Here is a 16,617-nt window from a genome sequence, read left to right as displayed (position 1 = left end):
TGTATGAGCAATGCTCGCTGGCAGTGCCAGTGCTCCCCTTCCAACTGCTTTCATCACAGCGTGCCTGGCACAGCCCTGTCAGCACCTCCTGACCACCAGACAAAAGGGACATGCCCACTCTTACAGATCCTCTGGACAAGGCAGAACCGACAGGTTCCTGGATGTTGAGCTGAGGTCTGGGAAACCAGAGGAGTGCTCCCAAAAGAAAGTCTTGAGAATGTCATCTCTCATTTGTTTCCTATCCTACTCCATCTCGTGCTGCCGAGACAGGTCTGACTCACAGTAGGTTTCCACAGTGCCTGACACAACAGGTCTGCAGGCTCACCACCAAATAAAACAACAGAGAGCATGGGGTGACCCATGCTTGGCTGGGCAGCCCTGCTAAGTGAGACCCTAATTCTCAGAGGCAGGACTTTAAGTAATTGTTAATGAACTCGTTCGTTAGCTCCGAGTACTCCTGAAATCTTTATTCTGCCTCCTTTCCAGCTGGAAGGCAAGTTCATTGAGAATGAAAGCAAGAGACTTGCAGGGAGGAGTGACAGATGCTGCCTGACTGAACGTGTGAAAAAACTGACAGGCAGAAATAATGCACCTCACACGTCTTATGGTGGCAGTGGAGCAATAAATAATCTAATAGACTCCTAAGGCTCATAGTACGCTTGTAGCGTTGTGTTCTCTTTTCAGAAGCCACTCCCCACACCAGATGACATCTGTCATGGTATAGAAGTTCCTGGAACAGGGAGATATTTTTAAATCTCTCAATGTGGCACAAAACTGTGAGTGTATCAGCCAAAATACCAGCCACCAAAGCATTTATATATAGACTCGCACATACCATATATAGATGGGAACATAGACAGATACGTGGTATCTACCAGCACTGCAAACAGACATTCTTCTGCTGGTCTCCAAGAAGCACTTGACAAGAAACTTCCCAGGCTGCCGCTCTGCCCACGTCACCTTGCCTTGTGCATCTCCCTCCATCAGCTCCTGCTCCTCCAGGGCAGTAAGTACTGTGTCTCAGTTCTTAAGGATCATCAGAATGTTGTCCTTCCTATCATATCTTCTTGCACCTCCTCCTGCCCCTCTCTGCTTCGAGACACTGAAGTCCCAGTGATTTGGTTTCCCTGTGCCCCTGAGTACTTCTGTGTACACACACCTTCAAAAGCAGAGCCCAGGGCCCCCAAAACTTCCCTCACCTTATTGAGATAGGCCCTGAGGAGGGATTAAATGATCTTTAAGGCAGTCCAGTTCCCTTTGGATACTGATCCCTCCAACCTGTGCAAACTCTCAAGTATGGTTCCTATTAGAGACACTAACAGAGAGTTGGTCCTAATAGCAAAAAAAGATTTGGAAGCTCAAAACTAGCAATAGCTCCCCATGGAGCACCTGTAATCACTTCCCAGGAACTGCACTGGCACTGAAGTTATCATGGAGGAAAAATACAAAAAAATACAAAAAAAAGAAAAAAGAAAAAAAGAAAAGTGGTTTCAGACTGTGCAATTCATTTTCACATAAGCATCAAACATGCATCAGCATTTCAAGCACAGAGCAGCAGCCCTCGCAACCAGGTTGATGTTTAAGCCCTTGATACAGTTACCTACCTAATAATAACCCTAAAGAGCACTCCTTGCCTGGCCACAAGCCAGACCACATACATGCAGCCTCTGCATTTTTTTTTTTTCTTCTGTTTTAAGCTTTGTCAGACATGGAAACATTGACTCTGACAAATTCAGACTCTTCCGTGGAACGGATTGGCTGCGATTTCTTTTTTGTTGTTGAGGAAACCATGACTGGGGGGTCTGGGGAGTAGAGATGGAGGGGAAAACTCGTGTATTTTGCTTTCATGTGTACTTTATTTTCTCCTGTCAGGAAACAGTGAGAAAGGATCTGACCTAGTTGCTGTCAGCTGTGTTGGAAGTGATTTTATCAGCTCCACCTGCTTAATGGGGGTATTATTCAAGACTGCAAGGACAATGATTCGGAAACAAATGAGCACCAACCTGTGAGTTCTCCAGGGACAAATGAAGAACACTTGTGCAGGACACCAGTAATCAACAATAGCAGGACAGTCTCCAGACTGAGAAAGGAAGGAAAAGGGGGAGGGAGGGCTGAGCATCTCTGTGTGTTTGCCTGGGGAAAAGAGATATTACCAGGCCAACTCAGCTTGTTCAAACATCTCAGAGTTTGCTCCACATTAATTTCAGCAGTCAAAAGCACCAAAAGAACTGCTCTTAGAGACACGGCAGCTACATCTGCGGGGGAACATCATGTCCATGTCAAGCTTTCAAAGTCTTATAAACTGCAAGGAGTGCAACACAGTGTCTTAACAAGCAGCAAAGAACAGCCTCAACAGAACAGACTGTAATATAAGGTACCACAGTGCCACTTATTCCTGCTACGGATCCAGTGTGCATCACTAGGCTCAAATATAGCGTAGCCTCAGTGAATCACATCCTGCAGACCGCTACTTATAGGTGAACAATTAAGGGAAAAGAAAACATGTGGCATCAGAATAACAAAGGAGCCTCTAAAGAGCAGGTGGACAACAGCACACAGTGAAGCAACTGCTGCAGAAGGCACCACAGAGACACTTGACTGGTGTTTTTAAAAATATATATGAAAGGAAAAAGGGAAAAGGAACTTTTTCATTTTCTAACATGAGCAGAAAGCCCCAGGTCACTGCCTTTCCAACCATTAGGGCAATAGCAGCACTCACTGTGGTGTTCTAAGCTCGACAAGGACGCTCTGGGCAGCAGTCTCACTGTGACCACCCAGCACAGTGCTCTGAAATAGCCTTGTATTTTATATGTTTTAAACAAACAAATGGCACTGTGTAAGCACAGATAGCATCATGTACACAGCCAGCTGGTAGCATGACACACGTATCACCAGTAAGACCCTGTGAATTCTTAGTGTGCAGGTCACAGCCAAACATTTCTCACCATCTATTCTGTCTCCACCACATACCCCATTCCCCAAAGGATTTACTATGACAACTCCACAAGCATCCATCAGCAAGGCTGAGACAATGCACAATACATATGGGTCAAATGGGAAAAAAGCCCTTCAGCCCTGGGACAGGTCCCTTCTGCACTTTCTCCCACTGGAATTACAGCAAATGAGGACATCTGGGGCCTCATCTGAAGCCCTGAGAAGCATCAGTGTGGTACACCTGCCTCTCTCAACTGCTGTATATGCTTAGACATGAATATCCCCACATATATATACACTCAGTGAGACCAAACGACTCCACCTAAACAAATGCCAGGCATTCGATGCCCATGCATGACACAAGTAGGTGAATTTTTGTATGAACTCACCAACTTTGCCCTGACACAGTCAGGGAGGTGGATCAAGCCAAGGAAGAAAGAAGCCAATGCCCTTTGCAAACAGGCACAGCAAGGTACCAGTCCAAGTAAAAACGCCATGCCCAGCACCTTTGGAGGCATTGCCCAGAGGACAGTGGTTAGAGATGAAAAGGACACACCAGGAAAACTCTTCCATAGGAGTTGATATTTCAGCTAAGTAAGTTTCTGTTTAAACAGGCAATAATTACGTCCACTCAGGAATTTCTCATTTTCACCACTTAAAAACACCCAAAGCTGCTTTGAGGCTTTTCCTTTTTTCTCTCCCACCTTTATTTGCTAGGTAAACACATTTGCGTGAGCCCTGGATCCCACAGCATTCAGTTTCTGCAGCATCAGCTTAGAAGCAGAGCAGCAGCGACCCAGACAGCTCCAGCAGGGCATCCTGGCTCCTGCTCCTGACACTACAGCTCATGAGAAATGCAAAATCCCAAACCATCCAGCTCCTCACAAGATCTTCTCCCAACGTGGGATGAAGCAGAAGATGTCATTTTTGCTATCTGTGCTAAAACTTATTGACACCAGGATTGCCCATGAACTCCCTCACAGGTTGAATTGGTCCCGTGAGCCAGTTTTGTTTCTGCTTATGAAGTAGTGCTGCAAGTTACACAGCAGATCAAGGCCTCACTTGAGGCAGGTAGGAGGTGTTCTACTACTTCAAACACTTTGCAGCCTTTACAAGAGGATGCATGGGTCAGTGCAGTGATACCTACTGTCTCCTTCACGGGCTGATGTGGATATGCCATACCAATGGGTACAGCCTCATAGAGAGCATCCATGCCAGGCTGTGAAAACTGCACACCAGCACTATCTCTTGCCTACCACCACATCATTCTGCCCATGAAGATGCTTCTGATAGCCACAAGAAGACAGACAAAATAAAGAGAAGCAGGAAATTTGGATCAGTCCCTGGCCTTGACATATGTACACGTATACATGCATAAAGATGAATGCATATGCATGTCTGTGCATGTGTGTGTAGCTTTGGGCAAGTCCCTTAGCCTCCTCACTTACTGGAAGTAGGAGGGTAATACCACTGCCCTAAATGCACTGTAAAAGCCAAGGGCTGTGTAAATATCTGTAGGCACAAGGAAGCCCAATATCTGCACCTCCTCCCCACCACTACAGATAATGAGAAATTTCAGCAAAGACACACCACTAAATGTCTCATCAGCCCAAGATCAGTGGCAACAGCCCAAGGAGGTTGCTGGCAGATATCCCACGACACTTTCTATTATGTCTCTTTATATTGCCTTATGTTTTGCACATCTGTTGACCTTCTTGCCAAAGAGGAGAGCAGGGAGCGGCTCCTCATCAAACAGATCTGCTCCTTGCCTTTAGCATGTGAAAACCCCTTACAGTGGCCAAAAACCTCTTTTCCTCTGAAAGCAGGTCGCCCCCACCACATTCAGCCCCCAGCTCATTCAAAAAGGAAGTTCTCAGCTAAGATCATGGTACCATTTTGCCAAGCTGGCCACGAACTGATTTGCACCACAAGACCACATCTCTGCAGCCTCTGCAGCATCTCACAGGAGAAGGGGAGGGGGTGGGAGAGGGAAGTCATTTTTGACAATGAAAACGTAATGGAACATTTTGTATCGATCTATGGTGGAGTTAGTCATTTTTAGAGTGATTCGCCTCTTCTTTCCACCCCCAAATTATGGACTACAAGAAATGAGCCTAGATAATGGGCAATTTTAGATGCTCCAAGCCCAGGTTTTTTTCCTGCTGAAACAGCATACCATGATAGTAGATGGACTGAGCTCCAGAGGAGATGCCCATCAAGTTCCCACACCATTTACGAGCTACAGAGAAGTTGTCTCTAACTAATGGGGGAAACAGGAAAAGACCAGTCTGGAGAGAAAATGAGAAACCAGAAGAAAGATCTGGAAAGCAACAGCAGTGGAAGAAGACGTACAAAAAACATGAGGATCAGGCATGAAATCCTTCAAGATAAAAATAAAAACAAAATTAAGAAAGAAGGAGGGGAACCAGATTTGGGAGGAAAGGTGAAGTTGTTACTGCTGCTTCAGGAAAACTCAGAGCTTTACGGACACTGGCCAGAGTACAAACACCAAAAATTAAGACCAATTATTTCCAAAAGGAGAGAAGAAACCAGAGAAAAGGAAATAAGCTTGGTGACAGTAAATCTTTCCTTGATTCCTTTGGTCCTCAGGACTGGAACAAAACCCCTGCAGAATCTATGGAAAGTCCTAAGGTCTTTTTCATGAACTGAGAAGTATGACACAGGAACCAGATGACCAGTAAGATTTCTAAGCTCAGTTCCATGGAAGTTAATGCACAAGGACCCGAGTGCAAAGATTACTTTTCTTTTACTAGGAGTGGATACAACACAGCAAAACTTACTGCTCCCACCTATTTCCCATTAGATCTCACTGAAGTACAGCCCTGTCTCACTTGAAAAACAATTCATAACATACACATCCATACTAAATACGTACACACACACAAGTCCCCCTGTGATTTGTTTTCTCTGGAGGACTAACTTTGATAACATTAAGCAGAATTTCCTTATGCACTTGCCTACTAGGGTTTTTGCAGTGGTGCACATACAAAATTTCATGGTGTGTAACCACCCTCACCAGATGCACAAAGCATTCAAACCCAGCCAAGAGACTTTCCAGCTCTGGAATTCAGATGAGACCAACACTCTCCATTCAAGGTAGAAACTGGTACTTTATACGCTGAGAGATGACTAATACCAGTAGCTGAGTTACAGCATAACTTCTAACACACAAAAAAAGAAAAGTTAAGGTCATCTTGACTCTCATCTACAGCATCCCACAGTGTCCCCTCCCACAGCTGCCTCACTGCTCTTTTTTCCTCCCACAGCTTTTCTCATTTTCTGCCCTCCTCTTCAACCTTATTTCCTTTCAGGTCTTCTCACCTCCTTCCATACCCATTCACCCTCCTCTGTCTATCCACTCTAGCACATTAAATACCCTTCCCATCGGCCATACTTCCCACCTCCGAAGTCTTTTTCTTCTAGTAACCCCTTTATCTAGATTTCTATCTCCAGCCCTCCCTCACCCAGCCCTCAAGTGCATGTTTGTCCATCTTGGATTGCAGACTCTTAAGGAAAAGAACCGGCTTCTACTCCACCGTTAAAGCTTTTATGAGGTGGGTAAATGATAAATAAGCAGTCTCAGCATTCCAGGGTAGCTCAGTGTCAGTTCCCTCCACCGAGCTCCCTCGGTGTTTGCGTTCCCTCCACAGCAAACTAATCAGCACTTAAGACTTTTTCTTCCTTATCTCTCAGCTACAAGGCTATTACTTAAATTTTATCAGCATTCTTCAAAAATGGTTGAGAAAGGGAGGTGGGCAAACAAAGGGCCTTTACCTGCACTGCTCACTCATAAGCTCCAACCACGAGACACACAGAAACTTGTGGCAGCATTGCATGCATTAACAAGAGGAGAAGACAGCCAGAAATAACATACTGGGATTATTTCAAGCCCCAGACACCTCCAGTTTTCAGTGGGTTTTGGTACTGGCAAACACACAGATAGTGAAGTAGTAGCTACCAAATATATATTGACTTTTACCAGTCAAGTGTCTCTGCTTTGGGGAGAGGAGATAAGCGGAATACTGATATGGAAAAACCTGTCAAGGAGAAGGCAGGGTTAGGCACAATACAAAAGGCACCAAGAGGGACCACAAAGGGACCAAGAGACCCACGCACCAAGAAAAAGAACATACAACTCTCCATGTCAGTACTGAGCACTGAAGCTGCTGTTTGACAACAACACCCACACATGATAGGGCATTTGTGCAGTGGGTGCAGCAGTTTGCAAGAATCATTAAGATGCTTATTCAACTAATTAAAAAAAAAAGGCAAGAGTACTTGCTAGACAGCTCACTGGGTTGGTGCTATCAGCTGGTTCCTTATCTCAGCAGAACCTGAGCTGTCTGAAGTTTCCCAACACCACATGTTGCTGCTCTCTGGCCCCTCTGCACCGCGTGGGCCTCCCCCTGCCTTCCCCCAGCAGTCTCCAGCCCACACAAGGTCACCACCTCCATCACCCCCCCCCAAATGCTGACCTTCACAACCCCCAGCTTAAAATATTCTTCACTCACCCACTCAGAAGCCACATCCCCCTCAGCCCCAACAGTTTCAACAGTGAGATTACCTGATAGAGCCTTCTGCACTCATGTTTCTGCAGATAACTAGCTGATAACTAAAAGAACTGTGGATAGCATCTGTGTTGGGAAGTATCAATAAGAAGTCTATTATACTATTAGGAACCTCATCCTTACCCTTAGGAAAAATAACATTTTTTGTTATCAATTTCATCTCAACTTAGCCATCCTTAGACTGCACAGCAAACAGAAACACATTCAAGTAAATCACTTGGAGGGAGAACGCTAAAAGCATCCTGCAGTTAAAAGGAGATGGCCATTGCAGGCAAGGCAGCAACAAGAAAGATGCAAATAACATTAAAAACTGAAGTTAAAGCAGTTGTTTTCTAAACACAGAACCTAGTCATGGAATCATTTTGAATTGGAAGGAGCACTTCAAGGTCATCTGGTCCAAATGCCCTGCAATGAACAGAGACACCCACAGCTCCATCAGTGCTCAGAGCTCGGTCCCCCTGACCATGAGTGCCACCAGGGACAGGGCACCCACCACCTCTCTGAGCAGCCTGTGCCAGTGCCTCACCACCCGTATCACAAAACAACCTCTTCCTTATAGTCAATCTGTATCTTCCCTTACAACATCCTGTAAGAACAACCAAACCAACAGAGCAAAGGGAGAGCTGCCTGAAGGCAGTTCTCTGTGCAGCAGCCTTCCCCAAGACTGCCCTGGATACTTGCCCAGAAGTTCTCACATTGTTCACAGTCTCATGCATAGAAGGGCACTGGTAGGCACGCTCCTGCTGAACCCATGTTGGCTGAGCTGTCTAGCAGGTAGAGCTTAAAAAGCCATTTTGGGAAAATATTGCCTTTTTATAGCTTATCTAAGTGCAGACAGCTGCCTTGCTTCTCTGAAATAGAAGAACTTAACAGCCACGTTTGCAGGGACAGATTTGAAAGGTTCCATCTTCTAAGAAACAGCCTACACATCCAGAAACAGAAGGCCAGATTTGTTTTTATACTGGAACCCCCTTCCATATGTTAGCTGTGCCCACGGATTTGCAAAAACCCTGCTCTGCAAACGAGATGTTCATTCAACAACAGGCGACAAGAAACTTGCCTCTGCCTTGCCATAAGGCCCATTCCCACTAAAACCAGTGGCAAAACAGCACACGATATACTATGTTTTGCTGAAAATCGCTGGTGTTTAAACAGTATAGTGGAGGAAGAGAGTGCTAAACATTACAAAAACAGACCTAAGTTCCATAACAACATCCCGAAGCTACAGCTGATCCACACCTCGCTGTTGTTCCCTTTGGGATCAGCTCACAAAAGGCTGTTGTGATTTGTTCTGAGTGATAGAGACGTGGCCTGCGTTCCCAAGCCAGCCCCAGCCCCATGCTAGGGTCACAGTGTGGGGACAGGGAGGACTCTGATGAGTGGGGTCCTCCACAGGACAGCTTACAGATCCCACGTCAGCCTGGAGCAGCTCCTGCAGCCATTCTACCTCCAACAAGTTTAAGTACAGCAGGGATAATGTCATTTTCCTGCCTTTCAGCAGTAGCAAGCCCTGCAAGCTTCTTCAGATCAAAACTAATTAATTCCCTTGAATTTAACACTGGACAAGCTGACACTAATGAAGCAAACAGTCCCGAAAGTAACAGGATCTTACAGTATCACCTTTTACCAGCAACAGTTGGACCATTTATCTACAGGACAATGGCTTTTATTTATTTCTATTCTTTTAAGTGAGTGAAGGGGTACCAAAGACAAGGGCCTGCTGTGAAATGACCAAAATTCCCATGCAAACAACCCATTAGCAGTGTTCAAATGCAATTTAAATTACTAGTTGTTAAAGTGCTCCTCAATTTCATGGTAAGTTTCCAAGGAAAATTACATGCTATGTACTATTTAATTGATTGTTTTCTACTTCTCAACATCCTTTTATTCCCTCCTCCTGTCTTTTCCTTAATTTCAAGAGATGATAATGACTTTTCAGGGAGGAAGGGGGAATGGCTGGCAGAGATAAGAGATTTACCTGAAGAACAAGCATGTAGGAGGGAAGGAGCTGCCAAAACAGACAGCTTCTCTGGGACACGTCCGTGTGATATTTTCACAGTAGGGGTGTGAGACAGCACAGCACAAGAACTCCTTCCCTCTCTGCTGCAGGCAGCCACACTTCCAAAACCTGAAATGTCTTTAAAATGCAGTCACCCCCCACATCAGGGAACTGGGGAGCCCTATGCACAGTTAGCCAGTAAGGAAGCAGGAGCAACTCATTTCTTCCTCCTGGGTATGCAAGTCCTTGAACTGACACGCTCACCAGAGGCAAACAGGTTTTTCTCATTTGAGAGATCTCACCCCAAATGCAAATACCTGGTGCACAGGAGTGAATTTCCCTCAAAGTTGACTGAAGAATGAGGCCAAGAGTAAGGCCTCCTGCTGCTTGCAACAGCTGTTACACAGGAATGTGCATTATAAAGCTAATAACCACAGACATTTCTTAGAAGACTGCACTCTGCTCAGATACGAAGAAGGAGCAGCAGCACAATTAGGTAAAGTGCCATCTGGAAACTCCAGAATAATGATGCATGTTGAGGTCGTGTCACATATTGCCAACATACATCACCTTTATGAAATACTCAAGAGGACTTGGTTTACCTTTAAGCAACTGATGTAGAAATGCTTCTTGCCCAGAAAGGTATGGTTTTATTAGAGTAAGAGAAATGAGTTTAACATCACTATTCAGCAAACGGTTGTAAAATGCCTGCTGCAGGAGCTGAACATCAACAGCCACATGGAATCAGGAGATTTGAACTTGTCCCACACTTGCCACATGGTGCCTCAGTTTCTACAGCTGCACCCACCAGAAAAACACAGCTTCCCTCTACCTGCAGACATATTTCAGTGTTCCAGTGCTCTGAAACTTCTGCAAAGCATCAGACATGTAGAGGCATCTATGTATAACCTTGTCTCCTTGCCCACATGTGCTATTCCCATGTTACCTGGGGCAGACCTTACCTGCTGTGGGACAGGTGCACCCAGCCCTTAGTGCACACCAATGGGTCACACAGCAACAGTGTCACTACTGCCATATCATACGTGGTGCCAGCCTGGTGAGTTGAGCTGTGATAATGTGATGCAACAGCCAGGCTGAAGGACGGGCAGTGAACCAACCCTGCTTACTTGGAAGCTAAAGCAATTCGTCTGCATTTAATGCATCATTACAAGAGGTTTAAGAAACACAGGCGTGGAGCTCTCTAAAAGTGCTTGAGTTCCATGGAAGCCATGGAAAGCTTCTCAGGCTTGAGTGTTTACAGGGTGCCAAGCTGAAGGAGAAAAAAAATCTTTACAGAGTTGTATTAGTTTACAAGTCAGCCCTTAATGGCTCCATTCCTGAAGCAGAAGAAAATCCTTCCTGCTCATCCGCTGCAGATCCTGGTTAGCATCAGCAATCATTTGATCTGCCCAGGTCCCAAAGAAACACCAGAGGGAGAACACCGGTAGCTGTGCTTCCAGCCCTGGGCCCAGCATCCACAGGGACACTCAGCCTTCGGATCCATCCAACGGAGACGTCTCACGGGGAAGGTTCCAGACAGGAGATTACCAGCCCCAGTGCATGGCCCTGAGTTCCATCACCCACTGGGCCTTGCACCATTCATCCTGGTCTTCCAACAAGCGCAGAAAGGGAGAGACTGCGAGGGGAACAGAACAGCATCACTTCCAGTCCTGCAGTGCTGCCCCTAAACACCAAGCTGGGCTACAAGCAGCTGGCAAAGCCTGGACATGCCACAACCCAATGCTACCGACATGGGGCCGAGCTGGAAGCACTGTGCAGAGGCACACAAGGGCAAAGCGCAGTGCACATGGAGTGATGGACCTTGGCTCACCACATTGTCACACACAGCCAAGGAAGCAAGATTCCTTCAGCAGGTCTCCAGGTGAGGCCTTGCATGCTGCACAGCCCCATACACAGCCCCAGAAGCCCATTATCCAGCCCATCACTTCCTCTCTTTGCTCAGGTTGTGAATGCCTTTGGGCAGCAGTAGTTTGGCCCCCAAAGTACAAAAAGACATTGAGGTCCTGAAGCATGTCTAGAGAGGGGCAGCAGAGCTGTAAAATGTCTGGAGCACAATGGGAGGGAGATGGGATGGTTCAGTGTGCAGAAGAGGAGGCTCAGGGAAGACCTTATTGCTCTCTACAGCAACCTGACAGAAGGTTGTGGCAAGGTGGGGGTCAGCCTCTTCTCCCAGGTGAAAGCGACTGGAAAAGAGGAAACAGCCTTAAGTTTTCACCAGGGGAGGTGCAAGTTTGGTATTGGGAAAAGCTTCTTCCTAGAAAGAGTGGTGATGCACTGCACAGGCTGCCCAGGGAAGGTGGGAGAGCCACCATCCCTGGAGGTGTTTGAGAACCATGGAGATGTGGCACTGAGGGATGTGGTCAGTGGGCACGGTGAGGATGGGTTGGGCTAGATGATCTTAGTGGGCTTCTTTAACCTTAATGATCCTGTGGTTCTGCTGGCACGAGAACGAAGCCCAGCACAGCAAATTGATCCCAAAAGATGCAGTAATCCAAGTAGCTTGTTGAAACAAGGATTAAAATGCAACTGAAGTCTGCAGGCTCCAAACCCATCCTGTCTGCAGGAATACACCCCAGCAATTCCTCCGCCACCTTCTGCGAAAGAATGCTCTTCAGCTCACATCCTACCCTTGTGCAAATTATGCCAAGCACTTCTAGCACAGAGCAACAAATGCCCAGTTATGCATCCAAAAGGTCTGATCCACATCCCCAGGAAAACCGAACCTCTTAACAAGCATTCATCCCCACTTAAAAGGGTAAAAGAAAAACAAAGATGTAAAAAATAATAATAATAAAAAAAAAAACACCTAAGAGGACTAAAGCTTAAAATCAGGAGAGTATGGTAACAAGTTTGAATCAGCCTAAAAACACCAGTCAGCAAAAGAGACACAAGCACCACTAACCAGCAGAGGAACTACACGACGTATTTCAGCAGCAGCCCTTCCCAAGCACAGGATGAGGTGCAGTAATGGTGTCTGAGGCACAGGGCTCTCTGCTAGGCAGCCCCCAGAGCTGCCACTAAAAGCTCTCTGTCCGTGTTACATGCTCCAAATGACAAGAGGAATGCAGCGGTGGATCTCCACTGCAGATTCCTGAGCATGGCTTTAGTTGCCATGAATAAAACAGGAAGCCAAGCATGCTCCAGGTTCTCCTGTATCCCTGACTTTCTGGATGAGCCGCAGTTTCCTTTCAGGAAGGAGAAAGGAAAGGGGGAAAAAATAAAGAGAAGCAGACAGCTGCGGTATCAGATGGAGAAAAAACTTCTCACTAGGGAAAAATAACGGGAGAAGCCATACACTTTTCCTTCATCCAGTTAAAGATGCTAAATTTCTGCAGTTCTCTAACAGGAGAGTTAAATATTAACATTTGAAATAAATATATCTAAGTGTTACACAGCCTTTTTAACACACACACTCGCTCAGGAGACAGAGATCTTTCTTAAGCTATATTTTACTTGCTGACCACATGCATATATAGCCATTTAACTCTACACTGCTTCACTGCCTCACTGCGTTATCCAGAAACAAGAAGAGCATGACTGAATGGGAGCTTAAATTATCTTTATACCTAGGCCTGGAGAAACATTTTGCCTTTGAGCCCAAGCCACTAAGTTCCCTTTCCCTGCTACAGAAGGCTTTGCTGGGTCAGTTTCTGCTGACTGCTGATCCGCATGCCTGCCTCCACCAGCAGCCACGCACGCACGTTGATGCAATCCCACTAAACGAAACAAAAAACCCCAGGTCGCTCACTAAAGCAGCAATGATGCACTTACCAGCATCCAGGCAAGCTCCTGCACTAATTCGCTTCCCTCTCGCGCAGATCAAGTTTGGAACAAGGTCCAGCAGCAAAAGAGAACTGAAAAGTGACCACAAGAAGCTTCCAAAACAAGAATGAAAAGAAGAAAAAAAAAAAAAACCCTTTACTAAAGGAATTCAAATCCTGCTTCCACCAGACCCTGAGTCACCTCCCCTCCCTTGCAATAGATCAGAGCAATGGGTAAACATTTCCAAATATGGAGATCAAAACTCCAAAGGATGTCAAAAAAATCACCCTTCTTTGTCTGGCTTTGGCACTGGGACGACTTGCCCCTCTTGAACCTGAATTCCAAATACTGAGCACATCACCATTGCTGACCCGAGCGCAGTCTGAACCTGGTGCTGCGTGTCGCTGCCGCATCCTGCCTTACACGGCTCCTGGCTCAGTGTGTGACAATAGGTGTTTTTGTCCCCTTCCAGGGATGAATAGAAAGACACAACAGGGGCAGGTCCAGGAGGCATCATCCTTCATCTACAATTGCTATTGGAAACGTTCCTCTCATCCCTTACCTTACCAGAAAACCCAATAGGCAAATTTAGTCTCTGTTTATGATCAGAAAAGACAAGACCCAGCAACCAGTCCCATCTGAGAGGGGCATCGGGCCAACCCGGCCAGTAAAGCACAATCAGGACTGCACACGGCCTTGAGGTCCTGATCCTGCTGCTCAACTGGGACAGGGAAATGCTCTCCTCATCTGACTCAGTCAGTTACTTCTTTACAAAAAGCACAAAGTTGACCCTATGGAGAGGAACATGTTCTGGACAAGCAAAGATCTCCTGCATCTAAAAAGAGCTTCAGGACAACAGCATCCCTAGATCCCAAAGCCATTCTTCCAGCCTGTAATCAAAAACCTCTCTGTCCCAACAAGGAGCCCCCAGGCTTCAAGACAAAAGCCTCACTGCTGCCTGGGCAGAGATGCACAACACAGGGATGCCATGGCAGACAGAAGCAGATTAACACCATACTTCTCCGCTCCAACAGCACTCTCAGCCTGTGCAGCAATGTGAGAAGGCAGACATTTTGCTTCCAGGGCAGAGCCCATCTTCACACAAAAGCTATTCGCTCCCACCATCAGACACAGCATGGCCCTCTCCCACCCGCCCACAGCTGCCCTGTGCCAACCTGCAGCCCAGCAGGAGGGGAATGCACCCACCAGCACAGCAAAACCTTCCCAGCCCCTCTGCCCCAGCAGCCTCCCAGTAGTTGCAGCCAGGAACACAGCACTGAGGAATGTGCAAATTGGGACGTTTGCAAGGGGAACAGGCTGCCCAGGCAGTGCTACCACAGTGATTCCCCAGCACCACCCACAAGATACTATTGAATTTGTAGGAAAGGAATTCCAGAGCTGACTCTGCCCATGTATGGCCACAAAAAGCAGTGAAAAAAAAAAAAAACAAAGTGTCATTACGGCACATCTGGCTTTCACTGATACCAAAGCACAAACTGCAGGAGAAGCCAAAATCCCGCAGTAACAGTAGCTGCACGTTTACTTCCAGCAACAGGGGGTCAGGGCTCAAGACAGTGTGAGTTTAGTCCCTGACACCACAGGTGACAGGAAACATCTAAACCTGTGCACCACAAGAAAACAAAGCTTTCTCTCTTTTGAAATAAAACATTTAACTCGGTCATCTGTCACTTCCACTGCAAAAAGTAAACCTTACAAGGCAGCACAGCACATGTCCTTACAGACGGTTGTAGAGGCAGCTCTGAACAGCCAACAGCTCAAGTGACACTGAGTGCAACAGCCAGGCAATGCCAGCGCACTGCATTCCCAAAATGCAGGCTGGGACCAATGCTCTGTGGGCAGCTAATCAATTATGCTTGTTCAACCCCCTAAAACCTTTCCTCAGAGCCATGTGTCCCACGTAGCCAGCAGGAAGGATGTCCTCCATGGTCAGAAATGGAAATTTTTTGAGCACTGCAGCCACCAGGGCGAAAGATGCTCCAAAAACCATGGTGAGATGGGTTGTAAATGTGCCTGGGAAAGTTCTGCCAACTTAGACATTTACAGCCCATCATAAAAAACAATTCCTAGGAATCGTCAGTGCCAGGAGAAGCAGCAGGATGAAGCAGAAGGAAGGTAAGGAAGGGAACAAAAAAATCCATCCTGGGAATGCACCAATCCCTACTGCTCCTGGCTCCCACAGCACTATTGGAGCCAGGATCTCCTTAACAGTTAAATGCCACTACCTCGCCTGCCCTGCCAGCAGGGGAAATATCAGCTGTGTCAGCTTGAGAGGCAAAGGGCTTACCAAACCAGAGAGGAATGCAGGCAGCAATGGCACACACTGGGGACAGGGAAATGAAACCCCAGGGAAGGCTGTTAACTATTGCTGCCTTTGCACAGGGGTCAGGCGAGGTATGCTTTATGGCTCCTGGGGCTGAAGCCTGGTTGTGTGACCTTAGCAGGACTCCCATGCCAGAAATGAATATCGCTGTTAGAGGGGCTGGGGGCACGGAGACCGAGAACATGAGGACAAGGCAGCTTCTGGCTCCTGGCAGGCAGCCCAGTGCAGCCCTTCTGTGCCCAGAGCTTGGGAGAAAGTGCTGCAGCCCCAAGGGGACACTGCCAAGGATGGGGCACAACAACAACCCAGCATCCAGGATTAAGGATGTGTTCCCTCCAGCGGCGTCTGCTGATTGCAGACCCTCTGTGTGGCATTAGGATGTCTCTTCGGGTTCCAATTGAAATGGCATTATGACTTGTCTTGCTCTTATGCTTAAACATTGGTACCTAAGCATAAGCTGAGTCAGTGGCTTTGTTTAAGAGCACCTTTCACTCCAAATGACAGAGTGATTTGTCATTTGGACACATCTGTGTGCCACTACAGCTGAATCAGTGAGCTCTCAGCTGCACCACCAGTCCCTCTCTGCCATACTCCCAACCCTCCAGGGTAAAAATAAAAGCACAGGGGTCTGGGAATAAAATCTAATCCAAGGGCTTCTGCACAGCAGCACAGCTCGTTATCACTTGGACAATGGGTCAGGTGTGACCAATTTCCTTAAAATAGTATTACAAAAGCAGGATTCCCAGAATATTTGATTCATAAAAATGCCTCGAAGAAGCTGAAAGCACAACTTGCACAACAGACGTAGCACGGGGACTGCTGCAGCATCACAGAGATACACCTACATCCCCTCCCACAACAAGCACAAAAGCAGGCTTAGGACTTGCAAGCTGAAGTCCTGCACAGCCAAAAGTTAACACAAACGTTTGGGACAGCTCCACTTTGCAGGCAAAGACGAAAAACCAGGTGCA

At 46.8% G+C, this 16,617-nt stretch overlaps 1 protein-coding gene across 10 annotated transcripts in view; it reads right to left on the bottom strand.

The window, feature by feature from the left end:
- LOC125697421 (LIM domain containing preferred translocation partner in lipoma) overlaps window positions 1–16,617 on the bottom strand; it is a 320,474-nt gene that overhangs the window by 282,289 nt on the left and 21,568 nt on the right. For 2 of the 10 annotated variants that reach the window (XM_048954615.1, XM_048954619.1), the window contains one exon: window positions 13,315–13,418. The exons of 7 other annotated variants lie outside the window; for them this stretch is intronic. The gene's annotated coding sequence lies outside the window, so the exon portion shown is untranslated. The remainder of the gene's footprint in view (window positions 1–13,314; window positions 13,419–16,617) is intronic. One more of the 10 variants, XM_048954617.1, reaches the window with a different exon arrangement.

Source organism: Lagopus muta, chromosome 9 (assembly GCF_023343835.1).
Source record: "Lagopus muta isolate bLagMut1 chromosome 9, bLagMut1 primary, whole genome shotgun sequence".
Classification (NCBI taxonomy): Eukaryota; Metazoa; Chordata; class Aves; order Galliformes; family Phasianidae; genus Lagopus; species Lagopus muta.
The sequence above is the reverse complement of the archived record's forward strand: the minus strand, read 5'-3'. Positions and strand labels throughout refer to the sequence as shown.